This window comes from Thalassophryne amazonica, chromosome 18 (genome assembly GCF_902500255.1).
Source record: "Thalassophryne amazonica chromosome 18, fThaAma1.1, whole genome shotgun sequence".
NCBI lineage: Eukaryota > Metazoa > Chordata > Actinopteri > Batrachoidiformes > Batrachoididae > Thalassophryne > Thalassophryne amazonica.
Window position 1 is genome coordinate 18,782,771 of NC_047120.1, and position 19,749 is coordinate 18,802,519.

At 38.6% G+C, this 19,749-nt stretch overlaps 1 long non-coding RNA gene across 1 annotated transcript; it reads left to right on the top strand.

Annotated features, from left to right (window-relative positions):
• The first annotated feature begins 1,200 nt into the window (after window positions 1–1,200).
• Window positions 1,201–17,894, top strand: LOC117530518. The gene is made up of 3 exons (XR_004566397.1): window positions 1,201–1,214; window positions 13,225–13,229; window positions 17,726–17,894. It is a non-coding gene; the product is annotated as an uncharacterized LOC117530518 (long non-coding RNA).
• Window positions 17,895–19,749: the final 1,855 nt, after the last annotated feature.

Below are 19,749 nucleotides of genomic sequence, written 5' to 3' on the forward strand. Positions count from 1 at the left end.
ACAGTTTGGAGGATCCAAGAAAATTGGCCAGATTTCTAGAAATGAGAGCTGCTCCATCTAAAGTGGGATGGATGCCGTCTCTCCTAACAAGACCAGGTTTTCCCCAGAAGCTTTGCCAATTATCAATGAAGCCCACCTCATTTTTTGGACACCACTCAGACAGCCAGCAATTCAAGGAGAACATGCGGCTAAACATGTCACTCCCGGTCTGATTGGGGAGGGGCCCAGAGAAAACAACAGAGTCCGACATTGTTTTTGCAAAGTTACACACCGATTTAATGTTACACACTTCACATTTAACCGATCATTCTGCTATTTCTATATCTTTTTTGTTTTCAAGTTCAGATCCTGATCCCACTCATATTTGGAAATTCAATAACACTCTTGGAGAATTCTGGTTTCTGAAAAGTTGTCAGACAACTGGTAGCATAGATCAGTGCCTTGGAAATGTTTTCTGTAAGTAAACGGGAGTGGTTTAAATTTAAAATAAAAGAACTGGCAATTCGTACATGTAAAAAAACTGTCTCAACTTAAAAAACAAAAACAACTTAATATTGTTACTAACATAAATAATCTTTGTGGAAAGACTGATTTGTCACCTGAGGAACTTGTTGAATTGAATAAACTGCAGACTGAACTAGATCATTTATATCTAGATAAAGCTAAGGGTGCCTTTGTGTGTTCACTTGCTCGCTGGTTTGAAGAAGGGGGAAAAAATACTTCATATTTTTTTTACCTTGAAAAACATAGGCAATTAAAGAAAAAGATTACTAAATTGAATATAAACGGATCTATCTCTGAAAACGGAAACCAAATTGATAGTGAAATACAAAATTTTTATTGCAACTTGTACAAATCTAATTACTCAAATCTGAATTGCTCTATTTTTCTAAACACAGAGTCTAATAAAGTAATCCAAAACCCAATAAAGATATACACCTTTTAGATAATTGGAGACCTATTATTCTGCTATGCACAGATTATAAAATCTTAGCTCATGTCTTTGCTGACCGGCTTAATAGAGGACTAAAAGATATAATTGATGAATGTCAATCAGCCTTTGTTAAAGGGAGGAACATACATAATTATATTAGATTAGCGTTTGACTTGTTAGATTATTCTGATTTTATTGACAATGACAGCTTGATGTTGTTCCTTGATTTTTACAAGGCATTCAACATGATTGAACATGCCTTTCTGTTAAATGCTCTAAAGTTTTTGGGCTTTGAGGGTAATTTTTGTGCATTAATTAAGATGTTTTACAGTGATATCTACAGCTCAGTTTCCTTAAATCCGGGGCTTACTTCAAGATTTAAGATCCGGCGAGGTATTCGTCAGGGCTGCCCCATTTCTCCCAAATTGTTCATTTTGACTAATTGTTAGCCCTTCGAATTATTAATAGTCCTGAATTGCAGGGAATTAATATTTTTGACAAAGAATACAAGATAAGTCAGTTTGTTGATGATACAGTATTGTTTTTTAAAAAAATAAGATAATGGTTTGGAGAGCCCTTAATATAATTTCATTATTCTCCAAGGCCTCAGGTTTAGGACTTAACAATAGAAAATGTGAGATTCTTCCCATTCATAATTGTATACATTAAAACATTTCATCAATCAGGGTGGAAAATGAAATGAAATATTTATGAATATTAGTATTTAAAAATATAATTAGAAGAGAAGAAGTTAACATATCAGATCATTTAGTAGATATGAAAAAAGTCTTAGCCACTGATTGACAAGAGACTTGACTATTTTTGGAAGAAACTTGTTGACCAAAGCAGATGGCATTTCCAAGGTTGTCTATGTTTATATCACAACAAAATATAAAGAAAGCTAATTCAATTATTTTTTTGTTTTTGTGGAAAAACAAGACTCATTATATTAAAAGGTCTCAGTTAGTTAAAAGATTCCAGGAAGGTGGCATTAATGCACTGGATTTTGAAGCCATGATTGGTACATTTAGGACCAAATGGCTAAAAACCTTTATCAACCAACAAGATTTAATGTGGTTTAATATTCCTTATTCAATTTTTAAACAGCTGGGTGGAATAGAATTTCTATTAAATGCGACTTTGAAATTAGTAAGATTCCTGTTAAACTATCAAACTTTCACAAACAAATTCTTCACTTCTGGAAAATGATGTTTCAACAAAATTTCTCTCCTCATGGGTTCATCTTATGGAATAACAGGGTGATCACAGCTGGCAGGAAGTCAATATTTATAAAAGATTGGTATGAGAAAGGTAATATTTTTGTAAAGGATCTTCTAGATAGTCATGGAAATCTTTTGAATTTCTCATCCTTTGCTGAAAAACACCATTCTAGTCGTTACAATGATTTTAAGAAAGTGTGTAAAGCAATTCCTTTAGCATTGATTCAATTAATTAAAAATATCATTGTATATTCGCAGGCAATTGATGTAGCAATAAGATTATTGATGATGGGATGAGACAAAGGATATATCATGAATACAACAGATATTCTTTTATAATACTAATTCTAAAACTATAATGACATTTGCATATTACAAATTTGTCAAATGGCCTATATCTCCCAAAGTAAAGGAGACTCATTCAAAATAATAACATATATCCTGTATCTGTGTTTCTTAAAAGGAGATTTAAGTTTTATGTTGACCTGTGTGTCTTTTGTAAATCTTATGATGAATCCTTGAAGCATTTGTTTTTTTCATGTCAACATACACAGCGTTTCTGGACGGACATTAGAAACTGGATTAATCTCAAAGTCAATATTCCTTCTTTTGATATTGATGCCATTTTATTTTATGTGGAAAACTTGGACTCTGCCTTTTCTGATGCCATAAATGTAATTATAGTGTTATCAAAATATCACATTCATTGTAGTAAGTGTAGAGGCATTAAGCCCTCTTTCCCCTGTTTCATGAGTGAATTTAAATTATACTATTCTTCATTAAGTAGATTGAAAACTGGAAATCTACTAGAGTAATCTCACATCAGTTCTCAAAAAATTTAAGTCTTACATTGTATGAATTTGTTCCTCTGTTCTGTATTTATTTGATTTATTATTTTGCGCCCCCTTATCTTATAATTTGTAGTTATGACATCCTCAATGAGAATTTGTATTTCTGTTCATTGTTCTCTGTTCTCTATTAATAATAAAAAAACAAGGGGGGGGGGGTGGAAGGTTCCGCCCTTTTCGCCTCTGATTGGCTTTAAAAAAAAACAAAAAAAAAACGGGCCACCATTTTGGCGTGAGATTTCAACTCCGAAACGACCAATAGGAGAGCAGCGTTCGCGTCACATCAACATGAGGCTGACGTAAGCGTCTCGGCCGCCAATCAATCACAGGCTAGGAGAGAGCCGATTGTCAGCTAGCAGGTACGCAGCAGCAAAGTACGTCACGTCCGGCCAGAGCTGTGACGCTTGGGACGTTCATTTTTTTTTTTTTTTATTGCCGTTCTGCTTTAATTTCGGGTGTCAGTGAAAAAACACTTATTAACAGGTGAGCTAAAACCTATTTATGAATAGAATTTTAAGCGACAAAAATAAATATGCAATAAAAATGAGCACCGTACCAAAGAAGGAGGCGGGACGTGCTCAGTGCAAAACGCTCTCAGCTAATGAAGCCAATGAAATGAAGGAACTCGCTGCTGATGCCCGCCTTCTTTTCCGCGTGCGCGGAGGAGGAGGGGACTGTTCTTTGTCTTCTGTTGTTGGTTGCTGGTTATCAGGTAAATAACGTTTTTTTTTTGCTTATGGGTGACGTTATTATACAAATAAGGAATGTTTGTGAGTTCAATGGTACGAATATTTCATGAGGTGAAAGCTGGAACAAACCATTTGCCGAGTTGAATGCTTTGTTCTTGGAAGTTAATAGATCTAGATTGAATGTGAGAAAAAATTTCTTTAGTAACCGAGCAGTAAAGATTTGGAATAGTTTGCCACCTGAAGTGGTCTTATCCTCGAGTACAGATATTTTTAAACCAAATTATGATCGGTATTACAGTATAATGAATGCCACCAGATTTTAAAATTTTAGTAGCTGTTTTTATTATGTTATGATTTGTTATGATGTGTCGTTATATACAATCATGTATACAAATATTTTACGCAATAAAATGAATTATGAATTGTGTTCCAGCTTTCACCAAATTAAATATTCGTTCCATTGAAAGAATGTAAAAACATTCATTATTTGTTTTATATAATGGCTAAAATAGATCCTTGTCATTTGATATTTTATTAATTTACAACAGAAGCAACAGTATAAGCAACAGAAAAGGGACCAGTCAGTTACCAACATCCATTTGGAATCTCTGTTTTAAAAACTCGTTAGTTGGATAAATTTTGTTAGTAATTTTCAGTTGGAGTTCTTTCATCTTTTATGAGACTGGAAATGTTAAATATTTACATCTAATCCTTTGTATTTCCTCCTTTCCAAAATCTTTAAGAATATAATCTCTTTTAGGCAGTTTTTTGAGACAGTTGTTAAGTAACTGTAATGACTTTGGTATTAATAATATAATTTTACTAAGCAAACATTACATACACAAATGTTGTTTTTTTGAAGACAAAACCAAACATTACTCACTGGATAAACTAGTTTAAACTTAATAATAAATCTCTATTATTGATTTAATCAATAATGTTTTAAAAGTAGTTGCTTTTATAGACAAATCTGATTTGGAAATGTTTGGTTGCCCTATATTTTCTTTTCTTTTATTATTTGTAAATAATATTCAATAAGCCCCTTATGTTCCTGTATTTGTATTTTCATGTATGCAGCATTTCAGGATTTTGTACAGGACCTGTTTTGTTTGGACTTGATAAATAAATAATTTTTTTGTTTGTTTAAGGAGATGCTGTTGTCTCCTTCAGGGAGGTGGTGGCGTCATGGTTTGCATGTGATTTAAGAGGTTTTAATTTGTCATCTGATGGTTAATAATTACATTATTCCATTTGATCGGTTTGGGTGTCCAGACTCAGTCTGCAGATGCGCCGGTGTCACAATGTGATTTTTAGGACTTTCTGTAATTTGTTATGAAATAATCCTGAATTTAGGCAGCACGGTGGCTTAGTGGTTACCACTGTTGCCTCACAGCGAGAAGGTCGTGGGTTCAATTCCTGTGGCCTTTCTGTGTGGAGTTTGCATGTTCTCCCCATGTTTGTGTGGGTTTCCTTCGGGTGCTCCGGTTTCCTCCCACATCCAAACACATCCGGGTTAGGTGGATTGGAATCTTTAAATTGTCCGTAGGTGTGTGTGTGGGTGTGTATGTGTTTGTTTGTCTGTTTGTGGCCCTGCGACAGACTGGCATCCTGTCCTGTGTGTATCCCGCCTCTCGCTCTATGTCTGCTGGGATAGGCTCCAGCCCGGTCATGACTAAGCAGTAGAAGATGAATGAATGATTGAATGAATAATCCTGAAGCTTCAGAGATCTGTCACTGATATAGATGATGACTGGAGTGAAGTTTTAAGCAGAAACGAGGTGATAATCGTTTAACGCTGTTGTCTCCGACTGACTTCCGCATCAGAGAGGAGGGCTGTCAATCAAACCTCGCTCTCCAGAGATGGCCAATCACAGCAGAGCCAGTGCCAACCTGGTTCCCTCCCACATAATGCCATAATCCTGCCCCCATAGTGCCATAAATTTCAAGCAAGCGAGCAGGAATTCTCTGCGCACGAGCAGAAATCAAGTTTAAGCAGGCGGGGGGAGCGCTGGTCCTGCAAATCTCATCTTAGTTTGATTTAAACAAACATCTTAAGGACATCAACTCTCGCTCTCTCTTTCTCATCAGCTGGTTGCAGGAGGTACGGAAGGATCTTTGGGATCAGGATTAGTGTCTCCTGTTTTAGGAAGTCTGTCCCAGCATAGGGACATTTCCGTGTTGTCTCACACTTGTGATTGGTCAGCTTGGGCAGCAGAGCAGCAGCAGATGATTAAATCTGCCTGTTTTTAGTGTTTCCTCCACTTGGTCATTGACTCTCTCTTTCTTTTGTATGTTTTAAAGTCTTTCTACAAACATGTCTGAAGTCCAGCAGCTGAGGGACATGTTGAAACTACAGCTAACAACTGCTGATGAAGGAATGATCGCAGACCATGAAGAAGAAATGTGTCATTTAAAAGAACAGAACAAAAGAGGTAAAGGGCTGGATGCTGTTGTTAATTCTCCAAATCTCTTCTCCAGAACAGGTTTGTTCATTCAGCTTTGTTTGTGTTACTGATACTTTATAACACATTGCTAAAATGGTGAAATATTTTCCTCCTTTTCCTTGGTAACTTGGTAGCATTAATAGCCGGCTTTGCTACCTGGTGTGCCGTGTCAGTCTGAATGGTGTAAATGTGTCGGTTTGCAAAAGAGAGAGCGAGAGAAAGAGAGGCCATGATGGAAGTTTAGTCACAGAAACACTCACTTATCTTCAGTTGCTTTTCTGGGATTGGGTCGCAGGGGCAACGGCTCCAGCAGGGGGCCCCAAACTTCCCATTTCCCGGGCCACATTGACCACCTCTGGTTCCCGAGGCGTTCCCAGGCCAGTGTATAATATAATCTCTCCACCTAATCCTGGTTCTTCCCTGGTGTCTCCTCCCAGATGGACCTGCCTGGAACACTTCCCTAGGGAGGCGCCCAGGGGGCATCCTTACCAGATGCTTGAACCACCTCAGCTCGCTCCTTTCAACACGAAGGAGCAGTGGCTCCCCACGAATGACCGAGCTTCTCACCTTATCTCTCAGGGAGACACCAGCCATCCTCCTGAGGAAACACATATAGAGAGATTTCCCCTCTACATGTATCTTTAATTTATAGTTATTTTAAAAATAATACACCACATACTTACAGTTGTACCCATGATCTAGTTCTTTCGGACATGACCCAACCCTCGTGACCATAGGTGAGAGTAGGAATGAAGACTGACCAGTAGATTGAGAGCTCTCCTTTTGGCTCATCTCCCTTTTCATTAAAATAGTACGGTGCAGTGAATGCATCACTGCTCCTGCTGCGCCAATTCTCCAGCCAGTCTCACTTGATTGTCCCCTCACTCGTGAACAAGACTCAGAGGTACTTGAACTCTTTCACTTGGGACAAGACCGCATTCCCTACCTGGAGTAGGCAGAGTTGACGGTCACAGGCCGATGAAGCCAACAGGACCACATCATCTCCAAAAGCAGCAATGAGACCCTCAGCCCACCAAACTGGAATCCCTCCTCTCCATGACTACGCCTCGACATCATGTCCATGAATATCACAAACAGGATTTGTGACAAGGCGCAGCGCTGGCAGAGGCCAACCCCCACCGGAAACAAGTCTGATTTACTGCGAAGCACCCAAACACAGCTCTTGCTTTGTGAGTACAGAGATTGGATGGCCCTGAGAAAGGGAACCCCTCATTTTATACTCCCGCAGCACCTCCTACAGTATCTCCCGGGGTGCCCAATCATATGCCTTCTCCAAGTCCACAAAACGCATGTAGACTGGATGGGCATACTCCCAGGCCCCCTGCAGGATCCTTGTGAGAGTGAACTGCTGCTTGGTTGTTCACTACCGAGATGGAACCCGCATTGTTCCTCCTCAATCAGAAGTTTGACTATAGGCCGAACCCTCCTTTCCAGCACCCTGGAGTAGACTTTACCAGGGAGGCTGAGTAGTGTGATGCCACTGTAATTGGCACACACTCTCCGGTTCCCTTTTTTAAATATGGGGACCACCATCCCAGTTTCCTACTCCTTAGGCACTGCCCCAGACCTCAATGCAATGTTTAAGAGATGTCTCATCCAAGTCCCTCCACATCCAGAACCTTCAGCATTTCTGGACAGATCTCATCAACCCCTGGGGCTTTGCCACTGCAGAGTTATTTGACGACCTCAGTGACTTCCACCAGGGAAATTGATGATAAGCCCCCATCAGCTTCCAGCTCTCCCCCTACTATAGACGGCACTCCACTCTGATGTAGGAGTTCCTCAAAGTGTTCCTTCCAGCACTGAATTACATCCTCCGTTTAGTCCTATCCTTACTGTAGACAGCTTGATCTTGTTAGCATGAGTGGTGCTAGCAACCATCTTCTGGTCAGGCCGGGAAGCATCACCAGTTTAGAAGTGATGCACGTAACTATAGTTACAACCCCAATTCCAATGAAGTTGGGGCGTTGTGTAAAATGCAAAAAAAAAACAGAATACAGTGATTTGCAAATCCTCTCCAACCTATATTCAGTTGAATACACCACAGAGATATTTAATGTTCAAACTGATGAACTATTGTTTTTGTGCACATATTTGCTCATTTGAAATGGATGCCTGCAACATGTTTAAAAAAAAAGCTGGGACAGAGGTATATTTACCACTGTGTTACATCACCTTTCCTTCTAACAACACTCAGTAAGCATTTGGGAACTGACAACTTGTTGAAGCTTTGTAGGTGGAATTCTTTCCCATTCTTGCTTGATGTACGAATTCAGTTGTTCAACAGTCTGGGGTCTCCGTTGTCGTATTTTGCACTTTATAATGCGCCACACATTTTCAATGGGCGACAGGTCTGGACTGCTGCAGGCCAGTCTAGTACCCACACTCTTTTACTACAAAGCCACGCTGTTGTAACACGTGCAGAATGTGGCTTGGCATTGTCTTGCTGAAATAAGCAGCGGTGTCCCTGAAAAAGACATTGCTTGTATAGCTGCATATGTTGTTCCAAAACCTGGATGTACCTTTCGGCATTGATGGTGCCATCACAGATGTGTAAGTTGCCCATGCCATGGGCACTAAGACACCCCCATACCATCACAGATGCTGGCTTTTGAACTTTGCACTGGTAACAATCTGGATAGTCTTTTACCTCTTTAGTCCGGAGGACACGATGTCCATGATTTCCCAAAAGAATTTGATATGTCGACGCATCAGACCACAGCACACTTTTCCACTTTGCGTCTGTCCATTTCAAAGAATTCCAATTCAGAGAAGGCGGCAGCGTTTCTGGATATTGTTGATGTATGGCTTTCGCGTTGCATGGTAGAGTTTTAACTTGCACTTGTAGATGTAGTGACGAACGGTGTTAACTGACAATGGTTTTCTGAAGTGTTCCTGAGCCCAGTGATGTTGGTTTTTAATGCAGTCCCGCCAGAGGGATCGGTCACGGGTGTTCAGTGTTGGTTTTCAGCCTTGTGGCTTACGTGTGGAAAGTTTTCTAGATTCTCTGAATCTTCTGATTATACAGTAGTGTTCAGAATAATAGTAGTGCTATGTGACTAAAAAGATTAATCCAGGTTTTGAGTATATTTCCTATTGTTACATGGGAAACAAGGTACCAGTAGATTCAGTAGATTCCCACAAATCCAACAAGACCAAACATTCATGATATGCACACTCTTAAGGCTATGAAATTGGACTATTAGTAAAAAAAAAAGAGAAAAGGGGGTGTTCACAATAATAGTCGCATCTGCTGTTGACGCTACAAACTCAAAACTATTATGTTCAAACTGCTTTTTTAGCAATCCCGTGAATCACTAAACTAGTATTTAGTTGTATAACCACAGTTTTTCATGATTTCTTCACATCTGCGAGGCATTAATTTTGTTGGTTTGGAACCAAGATTTTGCTCATTTACTAGTGTGCTTTTGGTCATTGTCTTGTGAAACACCCATTTCAAGGGCATGTCCTCTTCAGCATAAGGCAACATGACCTCTTCAAGTATTTTGACATATCCAAACTGATCCATGATACCTGGTATGCGATATATAGGCCCAACACCATAGTAGGAGAAACATGACCATATCATGATGCTTGCACCACCATGCTTCACTGTCTTCACTGTGAACTGTGGCTTGAATTCAGAGTTTGGGGGTCGTCTCACAAACTGTCTGCGGCCCTTGGACCCAAAAAGAACAATTTTGCTCTTATCAGTCCACAAAATATTCCTCCATTTCTCTTTAGGCCAGTTGATGTGTTCTTTGGCAAATTGCAACCTCTTCTGCACATGTCTTTTATTTAACAGAGGGACTTTGCAGGGGATTCTTGCAAATAAATTAGCTTCACACAGGCGTCTTCTAACTGTCACAGCACTTACAGGTAACTCCAGACTGTCTTTGATCATCCTGGAGCTGATCAATGGGTGAGCCTTTGCCATTCTGGTTATTCTTCTGTTCATTTTGATGGTTGTTTTCCGTTTTCTTCCACATGTCTCTGTTTTTTTTTTTTTTTTTTTTTGTCCATTTTAAAGCATTGGAGATCACTGTAGAAGAACAGCTATAATTTTTTGCACCTGCGTATAAGTTTTCCCCTCTCCAATCAACTTTTTAATCAAACTACGCTGTTCTTCTGAACAATGTCTTGAACGTCCCATTTTCCTCAGACTTTCAAAGAGAAAAGCATGTTCAACAGATGCTGGCTTCATCCTTAAATAGGGGACACCTGATTCACACCTGTTTGTTCCACAAAATTGATGAACTCACTGACTGAATGCCACACTACTATTATTGTGAACACCCCCTTTTCTACTTTTTTTTTACTAATCGTAGCCCAATTTCATAGCCTTAAGAGTGTTCATATCATGAATGCTTGGTCTTGTTGGATTTGTGAGAATCTACTGAATCTACTGGTACCTTGTTTCCCATGTAACAATAAGAAATATACTCAAAACCTGGATTAATCTTTTTAGTCACATAGCACTACTATTATTCTGAACACTACTGTATTATGGACTGTAGAATGGAATCCCTAAATTCCTTGCAATTGAATACTGAGAAACATTTGTTCTTAAACTGTTGGACTATTTTTTCATGCAGTTGTTAAAGCGGTGATCCTCACCCCATTTTTGCTTGTGAATGGCTGAGCCTTTTGGGGATGCTCCTTTTATACCCAATCATGACACTCACCTGTTTCCAAACAGGTGTTCTTTGAGCATTCATCAATTTTCCTGTCTTTTGTTGCCCCATCCCAACTTTATTGAAACATGTTGCAGGCATCCATTTCAAAATGAGCAAATATTTGCACAAAAACAATAAAGTTTATCAGTTTGAACATTAAATATCTTGTCTTTGTGGTGTTTTCAATTGAATATAGGTTGAAGAGGATTTGCAAATTATTGTATTCTGTTTTTATTTACATTTCACACAACGTCCAAACCTCACTGGAATTGGGGTTGTACATGTACCCCATCAAAGTGGGCTGTAGCACAGGTAAGATAACAGTTCTCGGTAATTGCACTAGTGTTTCACTTTTGGCGAAAAATGAAATTCAGTATAATGCTTAATAGTTTGTTTCACAATGATAACAACATCCCAAGGGATCTTCATGCAGAATTTCATGAGCAAATACCATTTAGATTTTTTTCGGTGACAGACTGAGTGCTTGATCCTTGTGAACAAAAACAGGTACTACGGAGACTACATTAGGTTTGTGAAGAACTCTTTTATTCCAAAACGTTACACACCAAAGCATTGGAAATTGTGTTATTTCTGTGTCCTATAATGTGAGTCAAAAAACTGGACCAAAATTTCTGCTGTAAAACCTCCATCATAGTTTTACAAGTGATTCCAGTATAGAGCTACTACTACGGAGACTACAAGGCTCTACGGAGCCTACATTTGGCACAAATTGTCATTCTTGAGGCACTAAAAATAAATATATCACTTCCAATTTCTAGATCATGGTTGAGACACTCTAGTGAAATATATTGGTATCATTCCTGCACCTAGTGTTGCCTCTCTGTGAGTATGCTACTATGGAGACTACAATATTTGGGGGGACATCCACATCCCTGATTATGTGAATTTCCCAGAAGTTCCAGCAATAAAACAAACAAATTACTAGCACTGTTTTGTAGGGGATCCATTTAGGTGTCAAATCTAATAAACAGGAATTATGAAATCAAAGGATTTATGTTTAGAACATAGTGTTTTCTCAAATGAATTGACAAATTTGGATTCTGGTTACAAACGTGTTATTTTACTCAAATGACTGCTGCTTGGCTCCAAGTGAAGCCTAACCCTATGCCCAAGGGTCCTTAGCAATAGCTTATAATGTCCCTAATGGCATTATATTATGAGATATAGGTTGGTAACATTGCATTATTAAAATGGTAACACCTGTTTGTGCACTTACCATTCTGTGTCTTTATCTTGCAAATAAGAGTTTTTACACTAAGCCGGGGTTCTCCCCAGACAATGGAATAACAGCACTGCACCATTATACTGTCATCATAGTGCCGTTGTACTGTGGCATCATCTCGTGATTTTATTGATTTGACAATTTATTCATCAATGTTCTTCAAAGCCAAGGGTTGTCGCTCGTGTTGTAACAGAGTAACAGCCCATTATGCTTCTGCCTGAAAACGTTACACTGCAATTGGGCCGTTAAGTTGTTTTTGGGGGGAGTGTAGTGGGAAAATGATCATTTCTTTATGTTGATTGTAGACTCAGTGAGTCCACAATTTATTGTTCAACCTCTGTCAAAGCCATTTAAAGATATCAATTGTGACTCATCTTTCTGCTGATTTAAAGTCGCTAAATGGGACTCTTCTCTGTTGTTGTGGGCAGAAACGAGATTCATCCACCGTTTCACACTGGAGTTTTTATTTGTTCCTCATTAATGTGCCTTTTTTGTGGGGAAGCCCACAACACGGTGCAATGGCATGGACTGGACCATTAATATCTCCCAGTTCGGTAGTTTGGAAACTGAAGTTACTGTTCCTTCTGGAAAGGCAAATAATAATTATATGCTCTGCTCCATGTACGTGTTGTGGGATTTGGTGCGGCTCTCTGCTGAGCAAAGTTGGAAAGATACAACCCCAATTCCAATGAAGTTGGGACATTGTGTAAAATGTAAATAAAAACAGAATACAATAATTTGAAAATCCTCTTCAACCTGTATTCAGTTGAATACACCACAAAGACAAGATATTTAATGTTCAAACTGATAAACTTTATTGTTTTTATGCAAGTAATTGCTCATTTTGAAATGGATGCCTCCAACATGTTTCAAAAAAGCTGGGGCAGTGGTATGTTTACCACCGTGTTACATCACCTTTCCTTCTAACAACACTCAATAAGCATTTGGGAACTTAGACACTATTTTGCATTTTATAATGCATCACACATTTTCAATGGGCGACAGGTCTGGACTGCAGGCAGGCCAGTCTAGTACCTGCACTCTTTTACTATGAAGCCACGCTGTTGTAACACATGCAGAATGTAGCTTGGCATTGTCTTACTGAAATAAGCAGGGATGTCCCTGAAAAAGACATTGCTTGGATGGCAGCATGTGTTGCTCCAAAACCTGGATGTACCTTTCAGCACTGATGGTGCCATCACAGATGTGTAAGTTGCCCATGCCATGGGCACTAGCACACCCCGATACCATCACAGATGCTGGCTTTTGAACTTTGCACTGGCAACAATCTGGATGGTCTTTTTCCTCTTTTGTCCGGAGGACACAACGCCCATGATTTCCAAAAACAATTTGAAATGTGGACTCATCAGACCACAGCACACTTTTCCACTTTGCGTCTGTCCATTTCAAATGAGCTCAGGCCCAGAGAAGGTGGTGGCGTTTCTGCATGTTGTTGATGTATGGCTTTCACTTTGCATGGTAGAGTTTTAACTTGCACATGTAGATGTAGCAACGAACTGTGTTAACTGACAATGGTTTTCTGAAGTGTTCCTGAGCCTACGCGATAAGATCCTTTACACAACAATGTTGGTTTTTAATGCAGTGCTGCCTGAGGGATCGAAGGTCACGGGCATTCAGTGTTGGTTTTCAGCCTTGCCACTTGCGTGTAGAAAGTTATTCACATTCTCTGAATCTACTGATTAGATTATGGACTATAGATGATGGAATCCCTAAATTCCTTGCAATTGAACACTGAGAAACATTGTTCTTAAACTGTTGGACTATTTTTTACATGCATTTGTTCACAAAGTGGTGATCCTCGCCCCATCTTCGCTTGTGAACAGCTGAGCCTTTTGGGGATGCTCCTTTTATACCCAATCGTGACACTCACCTGTTTCCAATTAGGTGTTATTTGAGCATTCATCAACTTTCCCAGTCATTTGTTGCCCCGTCCCAACTTTTTGAAACATGTTGCAGGCATCCATTTCAAAATGAGCAAATATTTGCACAAAAATAACAAAGTTTATTAGTTTGAACATTAAATATCTTGTCTTTGTGGTGTATTCAATTGAATATAGGGTGAAGAGAATTTTCAGATCATTGTATTCTGTTTTTATTTACATTTTACACAACCTCCCAACTTCATTGGAATTGGGGTTGTAGTTCATAGCCATAATTGTAAAATATAATATTATTAAAAAAGAAAATAATAATAATAATAAAATCTTACTATATGTTTGTTAATATAATATATGTTAACATATTTGCATAATACCTGTTATTGCTGGTGTCGTAACCATGGTCAAAAGTATTATTTTTATACATCAAGATCCTGTAGTCAAAATGTTAGTCAAATAGAAGTATGGTGGCGATGGTAATAACTTAGAGAGAGGTGGGAAAAATATATATATACATATATATATATATATATATATATATATATATATATTTAAATTTATATAAATGTGTACATATATCAATTTATTGATACATAAAAATACTTTTCTTTTTATTTCCTCCTTGTTTCCCCCACTTACATCACTTACATCACTATCACCAGATCAGGGTTGGCAAGTGGTGGTCTGTTGCTTGAAGGTCTCCCCCTTCTGCCAGTACACTCCAAAACCTTGTCTTTTAATGCAGAGCCTAGGACATTCAGCAAAGGGTGGACCTGTGTCACGGGGCGTCCCCTCTCTGGCAGCAGGTTTACAAAATACTTTGCATCGTTTAATGCACCACACACAAGACGTATGGGGAGGGAGGGGAAGGGAAAAAAAATTTAATAAAAAAGTTAAGGTAATAAAATTAATAAAATAATAAGATAAGTGAAACATATTTGTATACATATGTGTGTATGTGTATGCATGTGTGTATAGGTGATGTATGTGTGTATTTTGTGGATGTATATCTACATATATAATATAGAGAGACAGAACTACCATCGACGCATACAATAATAATTCTTCTAAATAGTCATTCTCTGAATAAATGTGGGGAACTTATTGACATATGAAAATGACTCAAAGAATGACACCAGCAATATCAATAAAAAAAATTGATTGACAATAATAATAATATTATTATTGTCATTATTACTAACTATTATGGTGGGAATTATTATTATTATTATAGATATTCATCACTAATATATGACATCAATTACATAATAATAAAAAAGGAATATTGGTCACACTCGGTAGTGGTAATAATGTATGGGTGTTTTGGGGGTGGGATTAAATAAGCTCGTCTTCTTCCCACCCCTTTTCGGGCTAAATGCGCGTGTATGTATGTATTTCCTGTCATGTATGTGTGTGTGTGTGTGTATATATATATATATATATATATATATATATATACATATACATATATGTGTGTGTGTATAGGTATGTATGTGTAGGTATATGTATATATATATTTATTTATGTGTTAGTGGGTATGTATATAGGTGTATATGTGAGTGTGTATATGTGTGTGTATAAATGTATATATATATATATGTATGTGTGTATGTTAACGTATATATGTACGTATATAGGTATATATGGCACGGCCCAAGCAGAGGGTCACCCCCTAGAGCCTGGTCTGCTTGAGGTTTCTTCCTAAGAGGGAGTTTTTCCTCACCACAGTTGCCTAGTGCTTGCTCTGGGGGTCGGCAAGGTTGGTCCCTTATTTGAGTGGAGTGACTTGGGCCAAGTTTTGTTGTGATTTGGCGCTTTATATATATACATAATATACTTATACATGAATTGAAGTGTAATTGAATATTGAAGTGTATGTCTGTGTGTTGATATGTAGTGTGTTGTGAATTTGTGTTTATGGTATTATGACTGTTATAATTGTTGGACTTGTACTAGCAGGGGTGGGCGTTGATAAGCTTTGCTTCTGCCCACACCCTTTCAGACTCACAGGCGTTGTTTATATAACATTCATGTTATTTGTATGTTTCTGTTCTTTCGGATTTGTGTGTGTGTGTGCCGAATAAATCCATTCATTCATTCATTCAATGTTGAATAAATGTTTAAAAATGCTTATGGTAAAAAATACATTGAAAACAGGTTTGAAAGTGAAAGTTCATTCAACATCTATATATAGATGTTGAATAAACAGCCAAAAGCTCTTTGAGCATGTGTAACAGATGGTAAAAAGTGCTGTAGAAATGCAGTCCATTAATGTTGCGGTTTTGCGAACAGCAACATTACAAAATATTAATTTAATTAGTTGGCTTATATATTTTTAATGAGTTAATTTTAATGTCACTGTAGATGTGTTCATGTCCTGTTTGATGAATTCTGACATGTTTTTCGAGTGCTGTTTAAATAATAATAATCCATCCATCCATTTTTGATACGTGCTTACTCCAGTTAAGGGTCATGGGGACCCTGAGCCTATCCCAGCAGTCATGGGGCGTAAGGCGTGGTACACCCTGGACAGTACGCCAATGTGTTGAAGGACCACATATAGACAAACACATTCACACCCGCACACACACGGGGGGTTGATTTAAAGTTTTCAATTCACCTAACATGCATGTCTTTGGATATGGGAGGAAGCTGGAGCACCCAGCGAGAACCCATGCAGACACGGGGAGAACATGCAAACTCCGCACAGAAAGGCCACAGGAGGGAACCGATCCCATGGCCTTTTTCTTGCTGTGAGGCAACAGTGGTAACCACTAAGCCACTGTGCTGCCTTAAGTACTAATAATGCATTTATAAAGCATTTTAAATGAAGAGAAAAATCAAAGTGCTGAACATAGCTGCAGACAAACATTGTAGATCCCCATATCCCCCCTAAAAAACAATTTAAAACTCAAAATGATATGTACAATAAGCAGAAATAATGAAAAAAAGATTTAAAAACCATAAAACTAATTACAAGCAATAGAAAATATGTTTTAAAAATAGTCTTGAAAAGTCACAATTCAAATTCCAACAGGCAGCCTGTTCACAAGATATGAGCATGGCAAGAAAAGGCTCTGAAGCCTGCTGGCTTCTTTTAACCCTTGAGACACAGAACAAGTCTGCATCCAAGGACCGCAGGGCACGAGGCACATAAGGCTGAACAAGTTTTCATGAGTGTTGTTCTAACATTTATTGTTCATTTGTTTCTTTGAAGACATGCAGCCGTTGTTGGTGATTAAAGAAGAAATTCTCGCTGAACACCAGGAATGGAATCTGGGTGTTGACCAGGAGGACATTAAAGAAGAAGAGAAGCTGTGGATAAGTCAGCAGGGAGAGCAGCTTCAGCAGCTGGAGGAGGCAGATCTCACCAAGTTTGGTTTCACTGCCGTCTCTGTGAAGAATGAAAATGATGAAAAACCAGAGTCATCACAGCTTCATCAAAGCCGAAGTAATGAGAGCACAGAGGCTGAGCCTGTAGCCAGCAGCTCATCTGTACACAGAACACTGACAGCAGAAGCTGATGGAGAGGACAATGGAGGACCACAACCAGCCAGCAACTCAGGTCTAAACAGTCATTTACAACCAGATACCAGTGGCAGGAGTTCAGACAGTTCTGGAACTGAGACTGATGAGAGTTATGACTGGAAACAAACCAGAAAATTTCGGTCAAGTTTTAACTGTCAAAAAAATACCAGTATTGTTCGTTCAGGCAACACAGATGAGAAACAGTTTAAAAACGCTAAATATAGAAAAGCATCTGGTCATACGAACAACTCAGAGCAACAAAAGGAGAGGCAAGCAAGCAGAAAACCATTTAGCTGTTCTGATCAGAGTAAAAGACAGAAACAGAAGGTTTCTCTGAACAAACGCATTAGAATTCAGACACAACAAAAAACATTTGACTGTTCTGAATGTGGACAAGTATTTGGACGAAAGGGCACTCTGAAAAGACACATGATAATTCATACAGGGCAAAAAGCATTTGTCTGTTCTGAGTGTGGTAAAAGATTTGGACTAAAGAGCACCTCCTGAACAACACATGATAATTCATACAGGACAAAAGCATTTCATCTGTTCTGAGGTGTGGCCAAAGATTTGGACTAAAGGGCAACCTAGACAAACACATGGTAATTCATACAGGGCAAAAAGCATTTGTCTGTTCTGAGTGTGGTCAAAGATTTAGACTAAAGAGCAACCTGAACAGACACATGATAATCCATACTGGGCAAAAAGCATTTGTCTGTTCTGAGTGTGGTCAGAGATTTGGACTAAAGAGCAACCTGAACAAACACATGATAATTCACACAGGACAAAAAGCATTTGTCTGTTCGGAGTGTGGTCAAAGATTTGGACGAAAGAGTACCCTGATCAGACACATGATAATTCATACAGGACAAAAAGCATTTGTCTGTTCTGAGTGTGGTCAGAGATTTTTACAAAAGAGCACTCTGTACACACATGTGATAATTCATACAAGACAAAAACCATTTGCCTGTTCTGAGTGTGGCCAAAGATTTGGACGAAAGAGCACTTTGAACAGACACATGATAATTCATATAGGACAAAAAGCATTTGTCTGTTTTGTATGCGGTCAAAGATTTGGACTAAGGAGCCACCTGAACACACACATGATAATTCACACAGGTCAAAAAGCATTTGCCTGTTCCAAGTGTGGTCAAAGATTTGGACTAAAGAGCAACCTGAACAGACACATGATAATTCATTCAGGGCAAAAACCATTTGTCTGTTCTGATTGTGGTCAAAGATTTGCACTAAAGAGCAACCTAAACAAACACATGATAATTCATACAGGGCAAAAACCATTTGTGTGTTCTGAGTGTGGTAAAAGATTTGGACGAAAGAGCAGTCTGAACAGACACATGATAATCCATATGAGGGGTTAAAATCAACCAGGGGTTGAAATCAGCCAGGCATCCAGAGCATCTATAATAGGTTTTGGACAATACTTAAAGAGCTCTGAAGAAGAAGTCATGAAAAAGGTTGCACATCATCACAATAATACTTTATCCAAACAACCTCACTCATCAAACTGGCAAAAACCTTTAGCAGAGAACTCTTAAAAGAGAGAGAAAGCAGCAATGTGACACATGCCACAAGAGTCACAAGACAGACTAGGGAAAAATACAGCAAAAAAGAACAATGGAAACTGCACAAAAGGGCTGGATGGTTCCAAGAAGAACTCGAGAAGGAATACATTGACAACATTGGATCAATGCATTGGCTTAAAAATGGAGAACTTGGTTTTGATGGAGAAAGAATTCTAGTTGGAGCACAAGATCAGGGACTCCTAACAAATGTCTTTAAAAAATGGCAGGGATTTCATAAAATGATGAATGCCAATTCTGTCATACAGCTGTTGAGAGTGTAAACCATCTAACATCAGCATGCCAAATCCTTATGGCAGACGGACATTATACATCCCGACCCAATAAGATCTGTCAGTATCTCCACTGGAAAGTATGCAAGAAACTGGAGATGGAAGTAAAGGAAAACATCTGGGAGCATGAGCCAGCACCAGTCTTGTCCAACAGAAAAGTATCTATCTTCTACAACAAAGAGACCCCAGCAGGAAGACCTATCGAAGGAGGTGCAATAAAACCTGATATTGTCATCTGGAAGAAGCAAGAGAAAACAGCCAAAATCATTGATGAAGGGGAAACATCATGAAATAAAATTGACCTACGAACAACATGTTCATTGAAAGACATCAATATCATCCCAGTTGTGGTGGGCCAACAGGCCTTATGAAGAA